Raw genomic sequence first — 25,590 nt, 5'->3', positions numbered from 1 at the left:
TCAGCCTCCATTGGCCCAGAGGCCGGGGGCGGGGCGCCCCAGCCTGCGAAGCAGGGGTGGTCATGTGACTCGCGGAGGCGGGGCTGCGCCGGCCGCTTCCCAGCCTGGCTGAAAGGACTCGCGCAGCCGGCCTTGTCGGCCCTTAAAGCGCTCACTGGGCGGCCTGGCCCCAACTCCCTTCCCGAGCCGCGCAAAGGGAGAGCTCCTGGCTCTCGTCGGCCCCCCAGGTTTGCTTTCCTTTTTTTCCCGAAGGTGGGCCCTGAGGTCCACCGCCGCGAAGCCTGCGGCCGCCGGAAAACCCAAACCCGAGTGTCCCGAGACTAACCGGAAGTGCGGTCCCAGGCGGAGGGGCGGTGCCGGCGGCCGCCGGGGTAAGCGCGGCCCGCGGGGCCTGGGAGGGGCGCGGCCGCGGGGCCCGGGGGAGGGGAAGGAGGAGGGGCGCGGCGGCACCGGACCAACACCCCCCTCGCTCTTCCTGGCCCCCCGGCCTGCACAAGGGCACAGAAGCCCCTGGCGCTCGCCGCCGAGCGGGGTCCGCGACCCCCCTGACGGCGCACCGGGAGGCAGTCAATGAAAAGTTGAAAGAAGAGCAGCTCAGTACGGCTGTTCTCGGAGAGAATAATAGTAAACATTACCCGGCACTTTTCTAAGCGATCCATATCTCTCATATTGGGGAAAACCCAAGGACATTGAATGAAGCCCCCCCCCCCATCTTTAAGACAGAAATTAGTTATGTCGTACTCAAATCTATATACAGAAGATTGTCAATCAATTCATAACTATGGTTTAGAAAACTGCATTATATATAATATTGTACTATATGCGCTTACCAACTCCGTCTTGGGGTGTATAGTGGTAGAAGAATGGGTCCTTGACCTTAGAAGTTGCGATAATGCAAACAAAAAACAATCAGCAGGAAGAAAAGTCTAAACAAGTAAAACAGGACTCAGGGCTTTCTTAAGAAATTCAAGTTAGTCATTATCCAGAAGGATTCTTGATGTTTTGTCTAGTGCTGGTTGGGAAGGAAGTGATGGCTCCCGGTAGCTGCTACTTCTTGCAGGAGAAACAGTACGTAAGCAAATGTTGGAAGAGGGAAGATGTGCTTGAAGGACGCCAACCAGACTGGGGAGTAAATGGGACCAATATTTAGACGTCCAGCTCCAGAAAAAATAAAAATTTCATAAAAAAGTTATAAATTTCGACATTACTGATTTTTCCTCTAGGAAAGGGAAGAATTGAGTGTTATGAATACTCATGGACTTGAGACCTTTTGAGGCCAAAAGGAAGACAGCCTTGAGTCTTCATTGTTATGGTAAGTGGCATACCAGGCTGTATGTTTCCATATAAAGTGGATTTTGGAGCAGGTGAGGGGAGGGAGTACTGGGGGAGGACAAGAAGGATTGGGAGAAGATAAAATGAAAAAGGAATTGATTCTTTCTTACCTTTTGAGATAGCAGAGTGATAAAACTGGATTCTATTCTACCAATGTGAGTGTATTTTCTACTCCTTTCCAACATACATAGTCACATAGGCTTGTAATAATTGCTTCTTGATTGAGTTGCATCCAGAAAAAGGCAGTATGCCCACTGCTTAGGCTCCGTAGTTAGGAAATTAAAATTTAAATTTTGGCTGTGCTACTTACTAGCTGCGAGTTCTTGGGTAATTATTTAATTGCCATAAGCATCAGGTTTTCTGTTAGTGCAAATATTGGTATTAATACTATTTTACAAAGTTCTTGGGAAGACTCAAGGAGGTAATCCATGCAGTCAATGAAAAGTAAATGAGGTAATGCCTCACCTCAGGTCTGACACAGTAAGCGTTAGCTATTTTTTAAATTAGTGCTTTATTGACTTTCCTGGTCCCATACACCCTTTAACTATAAGAATAAACTTGAGCTTTGAAGTTCTATACTCAGCTTCTCTGCTTGTGCCTGCTTATTCTGCACACTCTGACCCTAACCATGGAAGAGAGAAGCAGTCTCTTCCTAAGATGAGGTAGGAGAAACCTGTTAGAGGAGGGTCCTCTGGTGGACCAGCCAGGGCTACTCGCCTAATTGTTGCATTGCTATGGGAGGCTCTAAGGAGTATGGTGGTCCTTTATTTTGCTGCGGTATTTATTCTTATTCTTCGTTCATTCAACAAACATATTCTAGAGTCTAGGGATATTGCAGTGAACAAAAGAATAAGTCCTAATAATGGAAGTTATATTTTAGTAGGAGAGAGAAACAAATTAATAGATATAAAATACATGCCACAATGTTGGAGGGTGAGAAGCTATGAAGAGAAATGCAATAGGATAAGAGGGCACAGCTGTTTTACATTAAGTAGTCAGGGTGTGCCTCCTTTTGAGGAATTATTTTTTTTTTAATTTATTTATTTGACAGAGATCACAGGCAGACAGAGGGATAGGAAGGGAAGCAGGCTCCCCACTGAGCAGAGAGCCTAATGCGGGGCTTGATCCCAGGACCCTGAGTTCATGACCTGAGCTGAAGGCAGAGGCTTAACCCACTGAGCCATCCAGGCACCCTGAGGAATTAATTTTAAGGTAGAAACTTGGATCGAATAAAGAAGCCATCTACCTGGGGGAAGAACATTCCAGGCAGAAGGATCAAGTGCAAAAGTTCTGAGGTGGCTCGTGAGGCTAAAGATAGGTGGAGGTGCCACATTATATGAAACAGTGAGAACTGGGTTTTATTCTGAGTCTGATAGGAAACAGTTACAATATCTTGAACTGGGGAAGTGTCACAGTCTACTTTAAGATTTGACAACCAGACTCTTGTCTATTCTTGGTGCTGACGTCTAAAAGACTTAGGATAAGAAAATCATTTCCTAAATTGTTTGATTTATTTTCTTCTTGGTGCCCCACAATTTTTTGGCTCCTGAGGGCAAATATGATACCCTGAGCTGATGACTTTAGAGAGTACTGTGATTTCATTTACCAAGCTCTGATCAATCTCAGAATCCTTAATTTCCATGCTGCTTTCCTTTTGACCTGAGCGGTAACACACATTTTAAAAGACAAAGCTTTCATAAACCCACCAGCTTATACTTGCTATTTGTCCATATGCCTGCATATTTTCATTTAAGTGTGATTCTGACTTCTTCCTTTTCCTCCTCCTGTTTCTCCATAAATGTTTTTCTAGTTTTTGCATAATCTCCATATTCATCATTAACTGGCTGAGTAATCACATTGTTTATGATTTAGTTGATTATTTTTTATGGATTTTGAACAAGGCTTTAACGAAGAGATAGGTGCAGAGGAGGGACTCGATAAACAGGGCTTCTGTGTGTGTGAAGAAGGAATTCAGAAAACAATAGAACCTATCATTTATTGAGTGTTGAGACACAGGCACTGAGCTGAGTCCTTTGGTGGTGACATCTAAGTTCTTGTGACAGCTCCATGAGGCATGTAATAGTATCTTACCTATTTTTTCAAAGGGGAAATTGAAGCTGAAGGAAGTTAAGTAATTTACCCAAGTTCTTACAGCTACCGAGGAGCATAGTGGGAATTTGAACCATAATCTGATACTAGAATTTGAACATTTAGTTTTAACTAGCATAATATATCGACTCTCAGCTACCACGCTCTTAAAAAAGAAACTAAAATAGCTTTTATTTTTGAAATAATTTCAGACTTAGGAAGAAGTTGCAGAATAGTACAAGGGATATTCATATACCCTTTGCCCATGGTTCTAAATGTTAACGTTTTACTATATTCGCTTTATGATTCTGTGTATCTCTGTATACACATACCTATGCGTATACACGTTTTCCTCTGAACCTTTTGAGAGCAGGTTATAGATATGATTCTTCTCAGACTATGAGAGAACTAAGCCCTAAAGTCTTATGACATACTAAGCCCTAAAGCCTTAAGAGAATTAAGCCCTAAAGTCCTAAAGTATGTAATGAATTAACTTCTCTCCTATGCAGGTACACTGCTCCTAGCTACATACCATTCTTGGAAGAATTGAAAAAATAGTTACTTAAATCATTTTCTATAGGGCTTCATTCTTCCTAGAACACCAATTAAGAATGCCTGTCTTAAAATACACCACAGTTTATATTCTAAAAACAAGGCTGTTCTCTTATTATAGCTATCAAAGTCAGGAAATTAACACTCATATAATACTATTATCTAATTCAGATTGAGCCAGTTCTTTCACAAGTGTCCTTTTCAGAAAAGAAAAGGAAAAAACCGATTTTTGTTGGCCAACATCAATCCATATTCCCCATTTCATTTAAATGTCTTGTTTTCTTCTTCGTGGAATATATATGCTCAGACTTTGTCTTTCATAACCCTGACTTTTTTTTTTAAATTTATTTATTTATTTGACCGAGAGAGGTCACAAGTAGAGAGGCAGGCAGAGAGAGAGAAGGAAGCAGGCTCCCTGCTGAGCAGAGAGCCTGATGTGGGATTTGATCCCAGGACCCTGAGATCATGACCCGAGCCAAAGGCAGCGGCTTAACCCACTGAGCCACCCAGGTGCCCCCTTTTTTTTTTTTTTTAAAGATTTATTTATTTGAGGGGTACCTGGGTGGCTCAGTGGGTTAAGCCTCTGCCTTCAGCTCAGGTCATGATCTCAGGATCCTGAGACCGAGCCCCGCATCGGGCTTCCTGCTTGGCAGGGCGCCTGCTTCCCCCTCTCTCTCTGCCTGCCTCTCTGCCTACTTGGGATTTTTCTCTCTCTGTCAAATAAATAAATAAAGATCTTTTTAAAAATCATTTATTTGCAAGAGAGAGGGCACAAGCAGGGGGAGAGGCAGAGGGAAAGAGAAGCAGACTTCCCACTGAGCAGGGAGCCTGATGTGTAACTCTATCTGAGGACCGTTGGTACCACGGCATGAGCTGAAGGCAGATGCTTAATAGGCTGAGCCACCCAGGCGCCCCATTGACTTTTTATTTTACCCCTTTAAGAGGTTAGACCGTGTATTTAGCAGAATTTCCCTCAATTTGGGTTTGCCTGTTGTTTCCTCGTAATTAGGTTAAGGTTATACATTAAGGTTATACATTTTTGGCAAGATGGCACAGAGGTGATGTACTGTCCTATTCTTTACATTCTGTTAGGCAAATTAACATCATGTCACTGGTAATGGTAACTTTGATCACTTGGTTAAGGTGATGACTTCCAGGTTTTTTTGGTTTGTTTGTTTTAAGATTTTTATTTATTTATTTATTTGACAGAGAGATAGAGAGCACATGCAGGCAGAGTGGCAGGCAAAGGGAGAGAGAGAAGCAGGCTCCCCACCAAGCAAGGAGCCTGGTGCGGGACTCGATCCCAGGACCCTGGGATTATGACCTGAGCCGAAGGCAGCCGCTTATCTGACTGAGCCACCCAGGCGTCCCAACTTCCAGGTTTCTGTACTGTGAAGTTAGTCTTCTTGTCTCTAATTATTAAATATTTAGTAGGGAGATATTTTCAGACGCTGTAAATATCCTGATCTCATAAACTTCTCACCCACTAGATTTTTACCTGAAACAAATATTCTTCTTTTGATTGGACATGGTGATTTTTTAAAATTCCATCATTTCTTCTACATTTTATTGTTGACTTTTTTAGTAGAAGAAAAACTTCCTTCTCCATCTTTATTCATTTTTTTTTTGATCTGTATAGATTCATGGATTCTTACTGTGTTATTAACTTATTACAGTTACTATTTATCTTGATACTCTGTTTGTTACAGATCTGTAATGTAGCAGCCCCTTCGGCCTGGCTTCTGGGTCCTTTTGGCACATTGTCACTCCTTTTTGAGCACTTGTTATCCTCTGGCACAACAAAATGTTCTGGGATCATATTGTACTTTCTAAACCCTGAATCAGCCATTTCTCCTAGGAGCCCTGATAACTTTCAGTGGAGAATAGTGTTTAGAGACCAAGACCTGAGTGTGTGGTATACTCGTTACTGCTAGGATTTCATTCTTCTTATGACCTTTCAGCAGACCTTACTGGAAAAATAAAAACACACTTTGACACATACATGCATTTGTTTTTTCTATATATACTGTAAAACCGTGGCCTCATGCGGATACTTCTAATTCCAGTTAAACACTACAGAGTTCATTCTTGCCATTCCCTTTTCTATGTTTATAACTCCCTTCTCCGACAGTGAGGAATCTGTGTGCCATTTTACTCCTAGTATATTTACTTACTTGTGTAGTCCTAGGGTGTACATTAAGTAGTTTATCTTTTTTTTTTTTTAAAGATTTTATTTACTTATTTGACAGACGGAGATCACAAGTAGGCAGAGAAGCAGGCAGAGAGAGGAGGAAGCAGGCTCCCTGCTGAGCAGAGAGCCTGATGTGGGGCTCCATCCCAGGACCCTGGGACCATGACCTGAGCCGAAGGCAGAGGCACCAACCCACTGAGCCACCCAGGCGCCCCTAAGTAGTTTATCTTTACCACCACTGCTTCTAATGAGAATTCAGTGATTGTTCATAGTTCTTTTTATCTTTAGCTTGAGTTTTTGTAGTCCTAATACTGTATTTAAGTACTATTTGAATTTGTTGGTTTTTTCCCCCTTCCGGGTGTTATTCATTTGAAACAGACTTGTTTTTGTTTGTATTGCTTTTTAACATTTCTCTCTAGTATCTTGTCTATTTAGTTATTGAATATGTGAAATGTAACAGTTCTAAAAGCAAAAATGTGTGTGTTACAAAAATGTATAGTCCTAGAGGGGTGACTCCCTCCCTGCACCTGTGTACATCAATTCTCTTTTCCTGTCCTTTTATTCCCATTTCACCTACTTTGTGATGATGATGACGTTCATTAGTTTCTTTTACCTTTTTAGAGAGAGCACTCAGGGGAAAGGGCAGAAGGAGAGAAAGAGAGAGAGAGAGAACCCCAAGCAGACTCCACACTCAGCATGAAGCCCAATACGGGCCTCTGTCTCGTGACCCTGACATCATGACCTGAGCTGAAACATGCCACACAAGCTCCCACAGATACATGTGTAGTTTTTTATTTCTACTTCATTCTTGCACAAAATGTAGATACTTTTTTATACCATTGTTTTAAAAAATTTACAATATGTCCTGAAAATCACTCCACATCAATTCATAAAAGTTTTCTTCATTCTTTAACAGCTTCATAGTTCTCCATTATATGTGCATATCCCAAGTCTGTCCAACCACTTTCTTACATATGGGCACACATTTAAGTTTTAAATATTTTTAAAGTAAAACATTGCTACAGCGAATAACTTTATACTTTAAATTTCTATATTGTTGGAGGTATATCTTCACAGTAAATTTCTAGAAGTAGGATTCTGAGTCAGATCTAAATGCATATCTAGTTTTATTAGATGTCAGATTCCTCTCCAGAGAGTTGTACTAATTGGCTTTTCCTCTAGCAACATATGAGAGTGTCTGTTTCCCCATGGTTTTGACAACAAAATGTGTTGTCATACTTTTCAACGTATGCCAGCTTGATAGGTGAGAAACGGTATTTCACATGCCCTTTTCAACTATTTCATTTTTAAAAATAGACTGTTATTTAGAGTAGTTTTAGGTTCACAGCAAAATTGAGTAGAGTACATAGTGTTGCTGTATGTGCTCTGCCACCCCTCACCCACCCACCCCAGCCTCCCCAGCTATCAACATCTCAGCCCAGCGTGCTATGTTTATTACAGTTGGTGAATCTACATTGAGATATCATTGCCACCCGAAGGCCATGATTTACTTTAGTGTTCATTCTTTGTTTTTTACATTCTGTGGGTTTTGACAAATGTATAATGATGTATGTCACCATTTATCGTGTCATACAGGGCAGTCTCACTGCTGTGAAAATCCTCTGTACTTCATTATTCATCCTTCTGCCCCCATCCCCTGACAACTGATCTTTCTCACTGATTTCATAGTTGCCTCTTCTAGAATGTCATGTACTTGGAATTGGACAGTTTGTGGCCTTTTCAGACTGGTTTCTTTCACTTACCAAAATGCTATGAAGTTTCTCCATGTCTTTCCATGGCTAGATAGCACATGTCCATTTTAACAGCATTGAGCAAGATTCTAGTGCCTGGATGTAGCACAGTTTGTTTATCTTTTCATTGACTGAAGGCCATGTTAGTTGCTTTCAAGTCTGGCAATTATGAATAGAGCTGCTATAAACATCCTTGTGCAGGTTTTTGTGTGGACATATATTTCTTTTTTTTTATTTTAAGATTTTATTTGTTTATTTGATGGAGAGAGACAGAGAGAGAGGGAATGCAAGCAGGGGGAGTGGGAGAGGGAGAAGCAGGCTTCCCGTGGAGCCCGATGTGGGGCTCGATCCCAGAACCCTGGGATCGTGACCTGAGCTGAAAGCAGACACTTAATGACTGAGCTACCCAGGTGCCCCTGGACATACATTTTCAGTTCCTTTGGGTAAGTACAAGGAGCACAGTTGCTAGATTATATGGTAAGAGTAAGTTTAATTTTGTGAGAAACCACCAAACTGCTTTCCAAGGTGGCTGTACCATTTTGCATTCCCACCAGCTATGAGTAAGCATTCCCATTGCTTCATATCCTTATTAGAATTTAGTATTGTTAGTGTATTGGATTTTGGTCAATTTTTTTTTTTTAAGATTTTATGTATTTATTTGAGAGAGAGCTTGCACACAAATGGGTGGGGGGGGCAGAGGGAGAGGAAGAAGCAGACTCCCTGCTAAGCTGGGAACCCAACTAGGGGTTTGATCCTAGGACCCCAGAAGTTTTTAACTTTAATAAAATCCAGATTGTTACTTCTTTTATAGATCATGCCTGCCTTTGGCTTTATATCTAAGAAGTCATCATTGTCTTTATTTTCCCCCCATGTTATCTTGTAGGAGTTTTATAGCTTTGTGTTTTATACTTAAATCTGTGGTCCATATTGAGTTAATTTTTGTGAAAGATATAAAGTCTTTGTTTATTTTATATTTTTGCATGTGGCTATCCAGTTGTTCCAGTACCATTTGTTGAAAAGACTGCATTGTATTGCCTTTGCTCCTTTGTCAAAAGATCAGTTGGCTGTATTTATGTGAGTCTATTTGTGGACTCTGTTCTACTTAACTTGTTTATTCTTTTACTACCACACTGGGTTACTGTAGCATTGTAGTAAGTCTTAAAGTTCAGTAATGTCGGTCCTCCCAGTTTTGTTCTCTTTCAATATTGTGCTGGCTATTCTGGGTCCTTTGCTCTCCATACAAACTTTAGAGTCAGTGTGTTAATATCAGTAAAATATCCTACAGGAGTTTTGATTGGATTTGAGTTTGGTCAATAGATCCAAGGTAGGAGGAATTGTCATCCTGACAATATAGAGTATACCTATCTGTGAATATAGACTGTCTGTTCATTTACTTAGTTCTTTTTTATTTCTTTCATCAGAGTTCTTTGTTTTTTTCATGTAGATCTTGTTAGATTTATATCTAAGTATTTCACTTTCATTTTGCAGAAGTGCTAATGGTATTGTTTTTAGCTTGAAATTCCAGTCCTTTATTGCTGGTATAGAAGAAGATGATTGGGGGCGCCTGGGTGGCTCAGTGGGTTAAGCCGCTGCCTTCGGCTCAGGTCATGATCTCAGGGTCCTGGGATTGAGTCCCGCATCGGGCTCTCTGCTCAGCAGGGAGCCTGCTTCCTCCTCTCTCTCTCTCTGCCTGCCTCTCTGCCTACTTGTGATCTCTCTCTGTCAAATAAATAAATAAAAATCTTTAAAAAAAAAAAAGAAGAAGAAGAAGATGATTGCCGTTTATATATTAACTTTGTATCCTACATGCTTGCTATAACTGGTTTATTAGTTCCCCTTTTTTTGGTTGATAATTTTGTATTTTCTACACTGACAATCTATGTGATCTGTAAGCAAAGACAGTTCTTTATTTTTTTCACCATTCTTTGTAGTTTACATTTCCTCCTCTTTCCTTAATGGTGTTATCTAAGACTTCCAGTATGACATCGAAAAGGAGTGGTAGAAAGGGATATGTTTACCTTGTTCCTCGTCTTAGCTAGGAAGCTTCTAGTTACCATTAAGTATAACATTTGCTGTAGTTTTCTTGTATTCTTTATCAAGTTGATGAAGTTCCTCTCTTCCTAGTTACTTCGTGTACTTTTAATTTGAATTTTTCTAAATATGAGTGAGATTGGACATCTTTTTATATGCTAAAGGAACATTTTTTAATCTTTGTGTATTGTCTTTTGCCTATTTTTCTCAGGTTTTTGGTGTTTTCTCTCCGTTTTTAAAAGCTCTTTTTATAGTAGATATATTATTTCTTTATCTCAAATATATGTTACAAATTTTTTTCAGTTTGTCCATTGACTTTTGACTTTGTTCTTTTCTTTTTAGACATAAAATGTTTTTTAGTCAAATAGCCAATCTTTTGTCATAAGCCAAAAAACCTTTCTGTATGCTGATATTATTTGTATATTCATTCATACCATATGGTTTCAGTTTGTAATCAGTTCTTTGATCAATGTGGAGTTGATTTTAGTATATGGTATGGGGTATAGATCAAATTGTATCAATTTTCATGTTACTATCCTGATGTTCTAACATCATTTATTAAAAAGTTCATTTTTTTCCTGGGGGATTTGAGACATCACTCTTTACTATATACTCAATTTCTGTACGTGTTTGTATCTGTTTCTGGTTTTTCTATTCTATTCCACTTATCTTTTTATGTATTCATGTACCAGGACCACATTTTTTTAATATTAGAGGGTTTGTTTTTTTTTTTTAAGGGTTTTTTTTTTTTTTTTTTTAATTTATTTAGTCAGAGAGAGAGAGCGAGAGCGAGCACAGGCAGACAGAGTGGCAGGCAGAGTCAGAGGGAGGAGCAAGGAGCCCGATGTGGGAGTCGATCCCAGGACGCCGGGATCACAACCTGAGCCGAAGGCAGCTGCTTAACCAACTGAGCCACCCAGGCGTCCCTTAATATTAGAGGTTTTATAGCATATTTTAATGTCATAGAGGGTTATTAGTCACCCCTAAATCTCTCTTTCCATTGTTTCCTTTCTTCTCTTGCATGCTGTTTTTTCCAAGTGAATTTGAGTAATAACTGTAGCTCAGGAATTGTTGATTTTTCTCTGAAGGATCAGAAAGTACATACTTTAGGCTTTGGGGGCCATATGATCTCTGTTCAACTATTAAACTCTGCCATGTGAGAAAGAAGCCATGAGCCATACATTCATGAATAAGAGTTACCTTGTTTCAGTAATATTTTATAAATAAACAGGCTAGAGGCCTGTCTTTCAGTACTGTCTGGAAGTTTTCCTCTTCTTCATTTTACATAATCACATACATAATTTACATAATTATTTAATGTATCTTTAAGTATTTCATATTTTTTGTTGTACAGGAGTGTTCTCCATCTATACTATAGTTGGTTGTTATTTGTGTACAGAAAAGGGCTATTCATTTCTGTATGTAAGTTTTATATCCTGCTCCCTTACTGAATTTCTTTGAGTCAGTTTTAATGTTGATTCTCTCTAGGGTTTCCTAATTGTACCCTCCTATATCCAAAGAAATATAATTTTCTTTCTTTTCTATTCCTACAGTGCTAATTGATTTTTATTTTCTAATTGCATTGCTTAATACTTCAGTTCAGAGTTTAATAACAAGAGATAGGGGTCATTGGGTCATTCTTGACTTGTTCCTGATCTTATCAGAAATGACTAGTTTTTCTCACTTAGGTACTGGCTCTTAGACTGAAGGATATATTTTATCATTTGAAAGGAAGAATTCATTAATTCCTATTTTCTTGACTATTTTCCTCAGGAATGGATGTTGATTTCTATTGTGAGGTCCTTCAGCATCTATAAAGATAATTATGATTCTTCTCCACATAGATCTGTTAATATGTGATCTTATATTAATGGATTGTCTAATATTGAAAGATCTTGCATTCTGTGAATAACTTCTACTTTGTCATGGTACATCACTTTTTTAATGTGCTTTTAGATTTTTATTAGTATTTTTCACACTAATACTGGGCTATAAACATTTTTATACTCTTCATCAGGTTTAGTTGTCAACTTTAAACTATTTCACAAAAGACTAGAAGTTTTTCTTCATTTTTAGTGCTCTGGAAAACATTTTTGAAGCACTGGGTTTATTTGGTCTTTGTAAGTTTATTAGAATACCCTTATGAAATGATCTAGATCCAGTGCTTTTTGTGGGCTGATTCCTTAACAACTTTCTGTTTATTCTGTGCATATTAGTGTTTTAAAACTTTCTGTCTCGGGTGGGGTGATTTTGGTAAAAAACACAGTCTGGTAAAAAACACAGTTCATAGGTTATCACATTTATTTGTATAGATATCTGCAAAGTGATGTGTTATCTGTATGTAGGGCTTTTTATATGTCTTATTTATCCTTTTCTTTTTTGTAAATTTGTACTTTGTACTATAGTATAGATGGAGAACACTCCTGTACAACAAAAAATATGAAATACTTAAAGATACATTAAATAATTATGTAAATTATGTATGCACTAAGTTAGCTAGTAGTGTATCACTTCTTTAAGTTTTTCCAAATAAGTAGAATTTTGGTTTATTATTAGGTTGTTTTCTCTTTAGTTCACTGATTTCCATTTTTACTTTCATTTTCTTCCTTAATTTCTTTTGGTGTACCTTTTTCTTAGCTCCTTGATCTGAGAATCTAGTTTGTTCATTTAATTCCTTTTATTCTTTTTATTGATATAAATTTTTTATTGATATAAATTCTTTTTATTGATATAAAATCATTTAAGACCATGAATAGCCTTGATCACTGCTTTAAGTTTATTCCATAGATTATAATCAGTAATAGTTTTAATTATCAATATTTAGAAATTTTGTTTCATTTCCCCATTTGCTAAAGAGTTGTTTTATTTTCCCCATTTAGGTGGAGCTTTTTAAATTTGGTATTCTAATGAATTTTTAGTTTCATGTCACTTTATGGAATTTACTGATGCTGTTTCTATGCCATAATATATGACAATTCTGTGACTGATTCATGTGTGCTTGAGAAGAACGTTCACTTCCTATTATTAGGTTGTAAGTTTCAGTAGCTATCATAAGATTTACTGGTTAGATTCTCTAGGTTTTCTGTATCATTACTTATTTTTCTTCTATTTTATAGGTCTTTCTACTGATAGTGGTATGTTTTATTATTAATGTTTTTGTCTGTATTTCTTATTATCTATTGTAGCTTTTGCTTTGTAAGGGTGAGTGCTGTGTGGTTTGGTTTAAAATCATGACCATTACTATATTATGATAATGGCTTTCAACATTAAAAAATGTCCTTTATCATGTTATGTTTTTCAGGCTGAATTCTTCTCTTCCTGATATCTTGAATATAAGACCTTTTATTTCTATTTGCCTGTATTCCTTTTTCCTTCCCTTTAGTTTGAGTCTCTCTGAATCTTTAAGTGTCTCTTGTATTTAGCATATAGTTGGGTCCTGCTTTGTGAGCCTGAGTGAGAAAAATTTGAATAGGTGAGCCAAACCCATTCCCATGTAATTGATACACTTGATATGTTTTATCTCAATAGATCATGTTATTTTATTTGTCCTGTTTATTCAGCTACTTGTGTTTTCATTGCTCTTTCATTAAAAACTTTTTTAGAATGTTTGATTTTTGTTACCATGACTACCTTTGAGCATAGATCTTTTGTAATGCCTTAGTCCCATTTTCTTACTCAGCAGTTGTCTGGTGTTCAGTTTTTAGTGGTATCCCTTAGCCCCTGCTGCCATTAATGGCTGATGCGGTTATTTCAGTTGTTCTCTCTCCTCCTCCCGGTGTTCAGTTGGATTGTGTCCGTTTTATCAGAACATAACATGTTTAATAAGACTGCTAATTCGGTGACACCTTGGTAAAGTCTTGTGGATTTTTTGTTTTATTTTTTTTAACTAGATGGCATGTTTTTTAAGATAGTGGAGACAAGGATTGTGCCTTTTTTATTTTCCTTTTTTCTAAAAAAAATTTTTTTCCCTTCATCTTAAAGGACCTTAAATTTCTCTCTCCTCCTTTTCTCCTTCACTGTGCAGTCCAAAGCGTTCCTCCTCTTCCTTCCTTTTTACTGTCTTTCCTGAGGAATTGCCACTCCAGGACTGCCTGTAAGTCTGTGGGAGTTAAGACCCTTCGGATGTCCTGCTCGGCTCAGAACTTTAAACACGTCTTGGGACTCAGAGTGGGTTTTCTCTTTCTGGCAGACACTCTAGGTTGGTTTGGTGTGCCACGAGCCCTCCTCTGTCCCCCGTTTTCAGGTTCTTGCTCTCAGTCGTAGCCCGCAGAGCCCGCGGCGAGAGCCGGCCCGCTGGGGTCTGTGCTGTGCTGTGTTGCTCCTGTTCTCACAGCTTTTCCCGGCTGGGCCCGGAGCCCCGACTGCTGCAGCCGTCATTACCGCCTTCCGAACTGTTCTCTGACCGTGTCCCCTGTCCCTCCTCCAGAGGGAGTTTGTTCTTCCATCTTTGAGTCCATTTTCTATGCACTGAAGTCAGGTTTAAATCATTGCCATGGAAGCTCACAGGTTTTCTGGAAAATCCCCGTTGAATGAAGCTTTAGTGTTCCTGACTTCTCGTTCCAGGCCGTCCGGCGGTCCGGCGGGCGCCGTCCTGAGCAAGCACGGGGCAGCCCCTCACCGCCGCTCGCGTTGGGCTTGAATTCTGGTCTTCTTGGCCTGCGCGCTGTTCACTTGTCGGCGTCCTCACGCAGCCGGCCCGAGGTTCTGTGCAGGTGTCCCAGGTGCCCCGTGAGGGAGCGCGAGAACGGCCCGCGGCTGCTGCGCCTCACTCTGGCGCCAGAGCCGTGAACCACGGCCGCTTCGCTCTGCGGCTGCGCGGGAGGCCCCAGCCACGTGTCCCCGCGCGCTGTCTGGGGCTGAGCAGCTCCTCTCGCTTCGGATCGTCCGTAGCAGAAAAGGGCCTTGAGGGAACGGAAGGCTCGGCGACCTGGAAAAGGCAGGTTCACGCTGCTGCGAGAGCGAACGGGCGGACAAGTCTGAGGGCGCGAACCGCCTTTAGGCCCCGCGTTGGCCGCCTCCCGAACTGTTCGCGCGGACGCAGAGGTCCCCTCGGCCGTCGTACATGGTGAATGACCGGAAGCGCGATCCGTGCGTGCGCTCCAGCCAAGGGCCGTTGCCGACGGTCGAGCCGCGGGTCTGAGCGCGCAGGTGCGTTCTGTGGCCGCGACGGCCCCGCAGGCGAGAGCCGCCCGGGCTCCCGCGGGGAGACGGACGCCCCGGCCTGTGCAGGCTCCCCTGAGAGTTAGGACTGTGGCGCTGCCTTCCATGTTGTTACGGGCCCCGAGAAGCTATAGGTGGTGCGGATGGCGTTGAAGTTCTTTGTTCGCCCTTTTCTGGAAAGTTCTATGGGAAGGTTTAAGACTACGGTCACCCTCCTTAGAATTGAATTTGAGGGATTATATAAGAAAACCCAACTGCTCTTTTAAGGAAAATAGTTTACCCATTTTCAGGTTCTTTGGGGGAAACGACCTGGGGCTAAATCTGCTCCTGTGAAACTATTTATCCTTTTCTTATTCTTGTGTCTTACAGAACTCGCTCTTCCTTGAGAAACCAAATTCTTAGGACCAGGAAGTCAAGGCTGTGTTCCTTCCAGTTAGCTTCTGGGTAAGCTACAGTTCCTCTGGCCTTCAGAGCTGTGCCCTCCGTCTCCTCGACTATACCCGAGCCAGTGCCTACCGAGCAGCTCCCGTGCCTTTGGCATCCGATCCTTTTCCTGTACCGTAGGGACGCAAGTGGAATGACAAGGACCAACTGGTGCAGTCAGCAGGTGGTTATTAAGCACCAACTGTGTGCCTGGTGCTGCCCTGTGTACTAAAGAAAGAGCAGCACACAAAACAGATACACATCCTTGCAGTGTTTCAGGCAATAAACAAATTATTCTGTGTATCAGAAGGTAGTAAATGCTGTGGAGGAAACCGAGCAGAAGAGCCAGCTAGGGACCACTGAGGTGTGGGGGCAGGTCAGTTCTGAATCCGGTGGTCTGGAGAGGTGTCCTTGAGAAGTGACCTTGGAAGAAATAGTTGAGGGAATTAAGAGATAACTGTGCACTTCCCTGGAGGAAGAAAGCTGGGGACTCCAGAAAGGACAGGCAAAGGCCCTAAGGGGAGTGTTTGAACAAGGACAGCCAGAAGGCCATTGTGGGTCTGTCCTCGCAGCGAGCGGGGAGAACAGTGAAAGAGTGAATGAGAGGCACAGCGGTCAGGGTGGCAGAGCAGCCCTTGTGTCTTGAGGCCATCGTGAGGACCTGGTGGCGGGGGGAGGAGGGGAAGCCACCGAAGGGAGCAGAGGAGAACCTATTCTCCTACTTTATCTGGAGTTCACTGGCAGCAGGGTGGAGGGTTTGAGTGTAAAGAGGGTGGTGACTGGAGGATGGCAGTGGTGCTGGGGCTGCCGTGGTGAAACGCCACAGACTGAGTGCTCTAAACAGCCAATTTATTTCCTCACAGTCCTGGAGGCTGCAAGTTCAAGATCAGAGTGCCAGGTTTGATTTCTTCTGAGATCTCTCCTTGGCTTGCAGATGGCCACTTTCTGTCCTCATGTGGTCTTCCCCCTGCATGCCATCCCTGATACCTGTGTCCTGATCTCAGGACAAGACCATTCACATTGGATTGGATTAGACAACTATACCCTTTAAAGGTCCTGTCTCCAAAAATAAAAATAAAGGTCCTGTCTTCAGAGGTCTCAGCTGGCTCAGTCAGTAGTACATGTGACTCTGGATCTCAGGGTTGTGAGTTCGAGCCCCACGTTGGGTGTAGAGATTACTTAAGAAATATTTTAAAAAAATAAATGATCATCCTGTTTCCAAATACAGTAACATCCCAAGATTGTGGGGGTTAAGGCTTCAGCATACAGATTGGAGGAGAACCCACTCAGCCCTTAACTGGTGGGAACCAGTTAGGAAGGTTTTATTATCATGCAAGTGAGAATGAGTGTGATCCAGACCAGGGTTGCAGCAGGAGACACCGTGAGAGGTGGTTGCATTCTGGTTTTGAGAATGAATGAATGAATGAATTTGGGGATGGCTCAAGTGGCAAGTGAGCAAGAAGATTACAGGGTGACTCTACGGTTTAGGAGAGGATGGATTTGCCCAGAACTGAGATCAGGCAGAGGAGTGGCGGAGTTGGTCTGGATTTTAGCTGCAGGCAGCTGCTTTGCTCACCTCCTGTTTGACTGGAAGTAAGGCGAGAGCAGACGCAGGGCACTGAGTTCGAAGCGCTGCTGGGTTCTTCATGACACTATAGGCTTTGGGGGCTGATTGTGACAGCCGCAGAATGTACTTTGGTACTTAGTACATCATCTGTTGTTTTAACAGTTGTCAGTTTTTTGTTTTCTTTTTTTTTGTTAGTAGCTTTTGAATGACTCTTGGTCCAGAGACCCATGGTTCCTCAGTAATCAAGGTGTGTGTTCTGTCGGTGCCCGCCATGGCAGGCAACCCCTGAGAACTAGAGACGTGAGTCAGCAAGGCGAACTTGGGAGACCCAGCATCTTGATAAATACATAGAATAGTGTTCACTCTCTGGTATCATGAGGACAGAAATGTGCTTATGTTTAAGAGGCTTCACTGGGGAGCAGGGGTCCACTGGCAGCTCAGGTGTGTACACTTACTTCCTAGGGTATCCATGATCAAATGAACAGAGAGAAATGATCTTGGAGGGCAAGGGATTCTTGTATGATACTACAAGAGTCACCTGGAACTTGTAATTTGGACCCCAAAATGCAATTTCTTTAATAGTTTTATCAATCATGGTGGTGTGATCGAATATTTGAAATCTAGCGTGTAGAGTTACTGTATTTAACATAAACATGAGTCATTTTTGTTTAGCTCACCTGCTTCCCCTTCTCAGAGCTGTGGACTTTACTCCTCTTCCAGTGGTATATCCCATTTTCTCTCATTTTTGTCCCTCCTTAGTGGTTTTAGCATTACATTTCTTGTAGATGGTCTATGCCTTGACTCAAACTACTCCAACCCCATCCAGTTTTTTCTCATTCCCTAAAACCAAAACATGAGAACATGGTTGAGTTGACACTTGGAGCCTTGGGATTTCTTTTGATACTTACAAATAACTTTTTTTTGTTATTAGAACAACTGTCTCTGTGCCTTACACATGGAGAGTTTACAAATCGCTGAATGGAAATTGGAAAGCCAGTCAGCAGATTGGTGAAACAGAAAGTCATCCATCTTCTGGTTCCTTTTGGCTCATTGTTTCCACTGAATTCAGGTGGCCGTTGCTTATGCTGCTTGGATAGTTGCTTTGTTTTGAGTTGTGGTCCATCACACTTACAAGGGTCATGTCCAGTTCGTTCTCATAGTGTTTGCTTGCACATGAATACACAGAGACCTAGAGGCCTACACTCACAGTTGGAGAACAGTGGACTCTGTCCCTAGAAGAATGTACACAGACCAAATAACATTTGCAGGCAATTTCACAGTTTTCCTAGGTTATTTAGGAGTCCATAGATGCCATATAAGGACTTCCATTCTAGCGTTGAGCACCTACTGTGTGTCAGGTTCTAGGGAAACTGCAAATGAAATGAACAAAAATCCTGGCCCTGTAGGAGCTGACATGCTATGGAAAAAAATAAAACAGGGAAGGATGGGAGTATTGTAGGTTGGGTCAGCTGGGATGCAGCGTCAGGTAGGATGGCCAGACAAAGATTTGAGGAAGGCGAGGGAGGGAACCTTGGAAATCTAGAGGGGACAGTGCCTTAGCCAGGAGAGGCAGCACGTACAAAGATCCCGAAGTGGGGGTGAGCCGGCCGGTGTGAGCAGCAGCAGGGAGGCCAGGGCAAGTGGCGTGTGCTCAGCAGAAGAGCAGGGAGGGGGGTCCGAGCGGAAAGCAGGAGGCAGGTGGCTTAGGGGCTTTCCAACAGGAGCAGTTTTGGCAGAGTGGTGAGGACGATTGTGAGGTTGGAGGATGTTCTGGAAACCTTAGAAGGCAAGAGTCGGAGACAATGAACAGATTTATTTATTTTGAGGAATTTTGCTGTAAAAGGAACAGAGAAGTGGGGTGACAGCCCGAGGGTGAGGCAGGCAAGAGAGGTTTTCACGTTGGTTGTACTCTTGCTTCGGGAGAGCGGAAACAGCCAGTTTGCTGGTTAGTGTGATCCGGAAGAAAAGAACGGGTGCGGGACCGGGAGGGTAGAATTGCTGGGTGACGTCCTCTTGGAGGAAAGGGATGGAACCGAGGACACTGACAGAAGGCTTGTCCTCAGACTGAGCAGAGGCAGTCCGTCATCCAGAACGACTGACCCTCTGAAGGAAAGAGTGCCTGACCACACACACAAGAAGCTGGTTGATGTGGCGGGAGCACGAGAAGTGGTGGTTCATGTTTTTGTTTTGAGCGTGTGTGTTGTGTTCTGTTGTTCTTGGTTTGCTTAAATTTCCACAGTAGCATGGGAAGCACCGTCATCAGCTTTTACTCCTTAAATGCAGGGAAGGGCTTTGAATGTGTGAAGAGAGGGTCAGACATGGAAATGATCATTGAAGAGTAAGCACGAAAGACACAGAAAACGGTGTTTTTCTTCCTTTTGTTTCTGATGTTTCTTCTTCGGTGTATTGTGAGCGACTAATAAATGGAAGGCCCACTTCACGCCGCGTGCTGTGCTCTCGAGTCAGCCCAGTGTACGGCATCCGCCCGCTTTTCCATATTTCTGTTGACGCCTTTAGTTCATCTACCGGAGTAGCTCCGTGGAAATAGGTCCTCAGTTGGAAGATCTCTGTATCTCCTCTCGCTCTCCTTCTTGATCTCCGACTCTTTCGCAGATGACTGCATCGCTTCCCCAGGAGGAGAGGAGCACGGGCTGCCTGAGCAGAGAGGGCTGATTCCGGTTAAGTTAGAAAGATCTTCCTCTGTAGATGGCCTTATATCTTCAAGATGCTCAATCCCAGGGACTTTAATACTTGTGTAAGCCTCCGACAGGAGAGAAATTCTCCCACATCTCTTCACTGTATAAAGAAAAGCCTGGTATAAAAGCGGTTTGAAGCCCGGCTTTCATCTGTAGTCGTCAGAATTTTTCTTTTTGAGGAGGGTTTGTGCTCACGTGATCAGAACTTTATCATAATAGCGCGAGAGCTAACCCCGTGTACTTACTGCGAGATGCAGGGCGCTGAACTTACTGTTCAGGTCAACAATGTGAAATAATTTCTGTTATAAATCCCATTTTACGGAGGAGCAAACTAGGTGGGGAAGAGTTGTTGAATAACTTGCCCAACATCACACAGCCAGGATGATAGAGCCACAGAAGCCCTTCTCTCTCCCCATGGGAATTCTAATACCATTACCGTTTTCCTTCTAAACCTTCCGAGGAGAAGGCTGCCTTCTCCAGGGTTCCTTGAAGGCGGTTTTCCTCTTGAGCAAGCCTACTAACTATGAGGCCTGCCTTGATTACTCAGTTGAAGCCAGGGAAAGAGGAAGAGCCCTGGTTTTGAGATCACCCGGGCTCATTCATAAAAGAAATAACTCTTCCTGGTCTTTTTCCCATGTGTTGCTAACTAGTTTACTATTAATTTTTTTTTTTTTTTTAAGATTTTATTTATTTATCAGAGGGAGAGAGGGGGAGAGAGCAAGCACAGGCAGACAGAATGGCAGGCAGAGGCAGAGGGAGAAGCAGGCTCCCGGCTGAGCAAGGAGCCCAATGTGGGACTCAATCCCAGGACGCTGGGATCATGACCTGAGCCGAAGGCAGCTGCTTAACCAACTGAGCCACCCAGGCGTCCCACTAGTTTACTATTAGAAAAGAGGAAAACTAATTGGTTTCAACCCCTGTCAAAAGTAGTGCACGTATGGAGTCTGATGGCGAATTTCTGTCTTCCCTGCAGTAATTTTAACTTTGAGCATTCTTTTCTTAGTTACAGGAGTATTAATCATATTTCTTTGTCTCACAGGGTTGGAAATACCAAGTAAGGAATCAGCATATATGATGCTGGAAACGTTTACAGACGAGCTGCTCCTGACTGAAAGGCCTACGACAGATGTGTCTTTCAAGTTCTTACCAAGAAAACAACTATGAAGAACACGATGGGTCAAGAAGACCAGTGGAAAACTCCCTAGGAGAGAGCCATAGAAAATGTTCACTTCAGAAGAGAGATATAATCAGAGAACTCAGAAGAGGAAAATCTATCATGGATGCCCTCAGAAGGGTAGAAAGATTTTTATTCATGTGCATGAGATTACTCAAATAGATGATCAGATATACCAGTGCCTTGCATGTGAGCAAAACTTCTGTGAGAACTTAGCTCTTATTATGTGTGAGAGATCCCACACTGGGGAGAAACCTTATAGATGTGATATGTGTGAGAAAACCTTCGTCCAAAGCTCAGATCTTACTTCACACCAGAGGATCCACAATTACGAGAAACCTTATAAATGTAGCAAATGTGAGAAGAGCTTTTGGCACCACCTGGCCCTTTCGGGACACCAGAGAACACATGCAGGTAAAAAATTCTATACATGCGATATTTGTGGCAAGAATTTCGGTCAGAGCTCTGATCTGCTTGTCCACCAGCGAAGCCATACAGGCGAGAAACCGTATCTGTGTAGTGAGTGTGATAAATGCTTCAGTCGAAGCACAAACCTCATAAGGCACCGAAGAACTCACACAGGGGAGAAACCGTTTAAGTGTCTGGAGTGTGAAAAAGCTTTTAGTGGGAAATCAGATCTTATTAGCCACCAGAGAACTCATACTGGCGAAAGGCCCTACAAATGTAATAAGTGTGAGAAAAGTTACCGACACCGTTCAGCCTTCATTGTTCATAAAAGAGTTCATACTGGGGAGAAGCCCTATAAGTGTGGTGCCTGTGAGAAATGCTTTGGCCAGAAATCCGACCTTATCGTACACCAGAGAGTCCATACAGGTGAGAAGCCGTATAAATGCTTGGAATGTATGAGAAGTTTTACCCGGAGTGCCAACCTAATCAGGCATCAGGCAACTCACACTCACACTTTTAAATGCCTTGAATATGAGAAAAGTTTCAGCTGTAGCTCAGACCTCATTGTGCATCAAAGAATTCACATGGAAGAGAAACCACATCAGTGGTCTGCGTGCGAGAGCGGCTTCCTCCTGGGCATGGACTTTGTTGCCCAACAGAAAATGAGAACGCAGACCGAGGAGCTGCATTACAAATATAGTGTGTGTGATAAAAGCTTCCACCAGAGCTCAGCCCTTCTTCAACATCAGACAATCCATCTCGGTGAGAAACCATATCTCTGTAATATGGGCGAGAAGGGTCTTGAGCTCAGTCCTCCCCATGCATCAGAAGCCTCACAAATGTCTTGAACAGACCAGAAGTTAGAACACCCTAAGAAATGTACTTAAAACATGTCAGAGGACCCAGTAAAGAGCTCTGGGCAAATCTCAGACTTTCCTCAGAGCTCGGACTTCCGTGGGGACCAGAGAATACAGCTGTGGGAAGTCGAGAAATGGTTTGCCCAGAGAGTGACCCTCACAGAACACTTAAATCAGTCACTTCAGTGAGAAACCTGAACAGATGCCCTGAGGCTTGGGAAAAACCTTTAGTCCAAGCTTGTATCTGATCACCCACAGGGGGATTCCTACAGGTAAGAAACCTTACAGATGCCGTGAGTGTGGGAGAGCTTTCTAGCAGTGCTCAAGCCCTCCGCATCCCGAGAGAATTCACACCAGAGGACTTCTTAAATGCCCTCAGTGTCAACAGAGCTTCGGACAGTATGCACGTCACACTGGACGTCAGAAAGCCCACAATGGACGTCAGAAAGCCCACAATGGGGAGAAACCCCAGCAAGTGTGTAAAAGGCTTCTTATGACTTTCTTACTCTTCAGAGAAGCCCTACTGGTGAAAACGTGTATATTTGTCTTGAATGTGGCAAAAACATGAGTTGGAGAGCCGCCTTGGGTTTGCACCAAAGAAACCCAATCTGAGGAAAGACCTTACAGGGTCTCTGAGTGAGAAAAACTTCTGTCAATGAACAGCTCTCGTGGTATACCGGGGAACTCACATTAGTGAAAAACCCCCTTGAATCTGAAAAAAGCCTTGCTAGAAACTCCTCCCTCATTGGGTCCCAAAGAAAGTGCTCTGTGGAGAATTCTGTGCCAGTGAGTGCTCGAGCTGTGGACTGTGTACATATAATAGGTAACAGTTGACCCATATGGTAGAGGTGACTTTCAGTGGAGGCAGTATGTAAACCGTTGTTCAGATACCCAGAAACTTGTTCTGGGAGGAGCTAGGGCAGGTCACAGTAGGCCTGATGGGTAACTCAGGTAAAGATGCTTTTCTTTTATCTGAACCACTTAATGATTGCTTTACTTTTCACTTTTTAAAATTTGGAAATCCAATAAAGAAAAGGACTGTAACTTTGTGATAGAAGGTGTGGCATGTGTTCCTATTGGGGGAAAAGGATTATATTGCTTCGGCCTTTGTCGATTTTTAATTCTTGGCTAGAATGGGGACTAGTGTGTTGACAGTAGTCTGGGAATCTTTTACTGGTAGTGAAAAGAACTGAACAGCTAGGGAGTAGTTCCCCTAGATCAGAACTCTTCCCAAAAGTTCCCCCTTTGGAGGGCCAGCCTCATAAAGAGAATACTCCGCGTTTTACTTAGTGTGAGTTAAGGCATTGCCCTCAAAAATTTCCTTTTCCTCAAACATCTTTGAGAGGATCACTGGCATTTGAAATTTCAGCTTTAGAGATTCATTTCTTTTAAACTCAGAAACGCAGATTTCAGTTTAACAGTCGTGTCCTGATGTCGCTAGCTAGCATCCCATATTTTTATAACTTGTCTCTTTCACTGATAAAATGCTCTTCAGCTCCTTGCAGAATGATTAAGGGAAACCAAAAGAAAGGTTTAAGCCTGAGGAGGCACAAAGTAAAACACGTAAAGATGCGTCATTCATGAAGGAGCTAAAACTTCGTGATTTTGAGTATCCCACATTCCAAAGCTGGCGTTCTTTTCACTCCATTTTCCTGCTGTTTTTAGTGAATCAAGCCCCATAATGATATGTCTTTCATTTATTTCAGTTCTTCCAAGGAAAGAAAATACTTTTTATTCCCAGGGAAAGGATTGCAGTCACCACAACATAAGGTATCTGTGTGGCTTGGAATGTAGAGTTCTGAATGCTAGAAGGGAAAAGGAGTGGTCAGGTTTATCAGACATTTAAGGATAAGCACTTATCTCCGATTTAACAGAATAATTAATGATTATCTGTAACATTCTCTAGAAATACTATAATTAATCCAGTGATTATAGATGGACAATTCTGAGGGGTTTTTTCTTCCCTCAGATTAAAAGACATTTAATATAAATGCTTAAGATTCCTACAGTATTTGGGGCGATAGACTGGTGAGTAAATACTCTTGCTAGTCTGGGTTCTCTGGTTTATTTTAACAAATCCCTGCACTCGAGAGAGTGTTGGCATCAGACTTAAGGAGGTGGCCAACTGCTGCCTGTGTATGGCTCTAAGCTTTGATCCTAACGACTGGTTGATGAGCTTGATAATCTTAGGGTCAGTGGATATAGCTTATAGTGATAATAAGGAATCTGGTTCTAGGGTGGGGTTTTCTTGGGTTTTTTTGGTCCTTTTTTTTTTTCTTTTTAGAAAACAAATGCTGGAAGTTCATTTGATCTGTTGTGTTTTAGTAATTTTCATAAAATAGCTCTTATACCACGAGAAGTTGCCCAGTGAGCTAAAACATGCAAGATGTATTTGTTTCTCTTTGGTGCAGGTCATGCCTGTCACTAGTATATGTTTGGTGGTTGTAATACTTAAAATAGTATTGGGTATATGGCATGGTGGTGACGAAAGTTAGTCCTTATGGCTACTTGTTAGTCATTAGAACTTGGAGAAGGGGACAGAGTTTGTATCGTTGGTAGGGCAATGACTTGCCCCTTCTTTCAACTAATCTTACTGGTCATTGTCTCTAGTCTTTAAGTAAATTAAGGATGGACCATCCCTCCAATGGAGAACAGTTGGGGTTCTGAGACAGGTCCGAGTGTGAGGGCTTTAGCCATGGGGAAAAAGGTGTTGGTGTTCTTCATAGAGCATAACCTGAGGTTGGAGAGACCACTTGGGAGCCTGTAGCCAAAACTAGAAGGTAACTTCTGGGATGGATGGAGGTTCTCTTGAGACAGTGCCGACCTAAATCTACCTCAGGTAAGTAGTTAGAGTAACTTTTTCAAGATTTAAGACCAAACGAGACACTTGTATTCAGTCAATGTATTCCTATGCTTTAATGTTTTTGTTTTTCCTTAATTCTTAAATAAACATTTATTCTGAAAAACTCCATTTTTGTCTCCACTCTCTTGAGAACAAGCATTTCTCCTGCACTTGCATGAGAATAAAGCAGATAGCCAGGAACCCTTTCACAGTGCATACATAAATGATTATGGTGTACACTCTGCTTCCACTTTTTCAGTCATACCTCAGTGAAACAAAGTGGATGTTCATGTGACCCTTAGGCCCAGTAGAGGTGATCGCCATTAGAACGTCTTTAGAATTCCAGGAGTTTTTGATGCCAGGGCGGAGAAGTAAATGGAAACCTGGAAGGAATATTGTCTGTGCTCTGCTGTGGATATTGGATCCTTTTGGAGCCCCCGCACTGCATCACCTAAAATAGCAAGGAGAGAGTGATAGCCTGAACTGCTGATATTTGGGGCTAAAAGTCAGTAACAACA

The 25,590-nt window shown here is 42.2% G+C and overlaps 1 long non-coding RNA gene across 1 annotated transcript; it reads left to right on the top strand.

The window, feature by feature from the left end:
* Window positions 1–55: 55 nt before the first annotated feature.
* LOC309865316 lies at window positions 56–25,196 on the top strand. The gene is made up of 4 exons (XR_014312022.1): window positions 56–371; window positions 1,224–1,312; window positions 15,475–15,549; window positions 20,831–25,196. It is a non-coding gene; the product is annotated as an uncharacterized lncRNA (long non-coding RNA).
* Window positions 25,197–25,590: the final 394 nt, after the last annotated feature.

Source organism: Mustela nivalis (assembly GCF_964662115.1).
Source record: "Mustela nivalis genome assembly, chromosome: 5".
Taxonomy (NCBI): Eukaryota; Metazoa; Chordata; class Mammalia; order Carnivora; family Mustelidae; genus Mustela; species Mustela nivalis.
Note: the sequence above shows the minus strand (reverse complement) of the source record. Positions and strands in the feature narration are given on the sequence as shown.